The sequence below is a fragment of the Monodelphis domestica genome, chromosome 5 (assembly GCF_027887165.1).
Source record: "Monodelphis domestica isolate mMonDom1 chromosome 5, mMonDom1.pri, whole genome shotgun sequence".
In the NCBI taxonomy this organism is placed as follows: Eukaryota; Metazoa; Chordata; class Mammalia; order Didelphimorphia; family Didelphidae; genus Monodelphis; species Monodelphis domestica.
In genome coordinates this window covers 284200420-284203218 of record NC_077231.1, presented here as the reverse complement: position 1 = coordinate 284203218, position 2799 = coordinate 284200420, and positions in this window count along the sequence as shown.

Here is a 2799-nt window from a genome sequence, read left to right as displayed (position 1 = left end):
GTGTTCGACCTGAGGTAACCCTCTACACGAGGGCCTGGGAGGGGGATGGGCGAAGTGCACCTCAAGGGACAAATTACTCAGCCCCGAGTTTCCCCACCCATGGGGCAGAAGTGACGCCACCGCCTGCTAGCTAGCCATTGGAAAAGATATTAAAGATCCTTTCGCTGTGGAACATTTATATTTTATTTTTGGACCTTTGTGTTTGACCCGAAATGGGTGCAGATTCTATGGAACAGTTAAATTTTTCTGCTTCTTTTAAAGTTCCCATACATCATTCCTTTTTTAAAAAAGTATTTCTTGTATTAAAATCCCCAGTTAATTCCCTTCCCTCCTCCCAGTAGAGAAGGCATCATTGACAAAAATATGAGGGCCCAGTAAGCAAGGGCTGACCTCTCCTCCCTCTCGGGGGTGGGGGGTGTCTTCTGGAGGCAGCCCTGGCATGGTGACCCCAACGTTTCAGCGCCAGAGGCCGGGCTGGCTTCCCTTAGGGCCTGGAGTCTCATGGGACCCTCACCCTCCCTCACAGGATGGAGGCCCAGATGCCTCCCAAAATGGATGACAGCAGCACTGAGGCAAGGGACACAAGGCCAGACAGCCTTTACCTGGGCAAGAGCCAGATTTTTGGTAGGGGGGCTGGGCGCTCCGAACCGTTGTCCCATGGCTGGGGGCTTACCAGAGCCACCTGTTAGGGGAGAAATAGCTCCTGTCAGAGTGCAGGTGCAAGGCCCTGGCCTCCCAAAGAATTTACCTCCACTCAGAAATCAGGTTCCAAAAAAACACTACCACCCCTAGCTTTAGGATGCTGTGTTAGGGTCCGGGAATTCACCCCCCCCTCCCCCCCACACACCTTGGAAGAGTTTTGGGCAATGCAATCAGACCCGGAGCAGGCCCTTTATTGCAAAAAAACTTGATGCGCATCAGTGGGAACCTGTCGCCAGAGTTCCAAGTTGCTTCTGACAGGCTGGGGTTTAAATACTTTTTTTTAATGAATAACCTTTATTGGAAAGTTTTTGCACCTGGGGTCTCAGTGCTGAAGTTTTATCAAGGACCTTGGACTGCCCCGGCACAAGCTCCTGTTAGAAAGTTGCTTTTTGTGTCTGGGGTCTCGGTGCTGAAGTTTTATCAGGACCTTGGATGGCCCCCGGCACAAGCCTGGAGCTAATCTGTCTGTGGGGCCTTGGCATTCTTCCTGGCTGAATTTCTCAGGGCAACTTTCAATTTTGATCTCCCTCATCTCCAACTTCTTTTTCTCTTAGGGGCAGAGGGGGTGCCTGCCCACTGAGTCTAGATCTCCCTCAGCTGAACAGTCTCAGAAGGCAGAAAAAGAATCCTGAACAAAAGAATAACAAAGAGGCAAGCAGTGAAGGCCTCACACTGGCCTTATTCTCTTTTTGCTGTCCATAAATTCACCTGTAACAAAGCCAAAACCCACCAGAGCCAGAATTTTTTTTTTTGCAGGGTTTTCAGTCTGTCATGAGAGGTGGTTCCATTCCCTGGAATAGGGGGTGACAAGCCCCCAGACAGATAATAAATATGCAAACCTCCATCTCCAAGGCTATCCACTCAGTTCCCAGGTTCTTCCATCAGCTCTTATGCTTTTTCACCCCCTTAAACTAACTCTTCAAATAAAATTCTTTTCTGACTTCTGGATTGAACCGAGTTTGAGCCTCTCATTCTCAGGGTGAGACCCTGCTACAAGCCTGAGTGTGTTTCTCTCAACAAAAGTACCCCAGAGGGACACAGAACTGGTTACACACTGCAATCTTGAACATTCTTTTAGGTTGTAGAAGTTTTTTTTAAAAGTGATAATTCCACACCTCCTTCAATATCCTAAATGTTTAAAAAACTTAGAATCATAATCTCACCCAACTAAAAACAAAATTGAACCTTACAGAGCAATTCTTTTAAACAATAGAGCTATGAGAACATCAAATTAGTTATTCATTATTTACCTGCCACTTTCTATTTCTATCTTTGCCTGAATCTTGTATCTAATATGGATAATGCTATCCACAGGCTGAAGGAAGAACCTTTTTTTTAGATAAATAATCACTTTATTTACTTACTTATTTTTATTCAAAGATATTTTATTGTCCCAATGACACGTAATAACGATTTTCAACATGCATTGAATGAAATTCTGAGATCCAAATTGTCTATCTCCCTCTCTCCCTTCCCTCCCCCTTTTCAGAGATGGTAAGCAATATGATCTGGATTATACGTGTATTACCATGCAAAACATGTTTCCGTATTTGTCATAGTTTTAAGAGAATACTCATATAAATTCAGAACCCCAAAATAAAACTGTAAAAAAAGAATGTGGTTATAGTATGCTTTGATCTGAGTCTGACTCCAGCAGTTTTTTCTCTGGAGGTGACTAGCATTCTTTCTCCTAATTTGAAGGAAGAATCTTAAAAAGGGTCCATATGAAGGCCTGACTTGTAAATGGAACCTCTTTGTCTCTCGATATTATTAGGTAGAGACTTTGGAAGGGAAACAAATTCCATGATTTAAAATTTTTATTTACAATTTCTAATGCAATTTTACATGTAATATCCTTAATCCAATTCTGGGAACTTATTACTAAAACATTTTATAAGTCTGAAAATCCCAGGCAAAAAAAGAAAAAAAAATTAAAAAACTCATCTGGGTATATTCATTTGAACTTAATGGATATTCAATATTTTGTTCTACTTTTACAGTCTTATCCCTAATTACATTCAAAATAAAAATAAAAAATAATATAATCCAGAATCATCATTATGTACTTGTCCTTTTGTTATTTTCCTTAATAGAAAC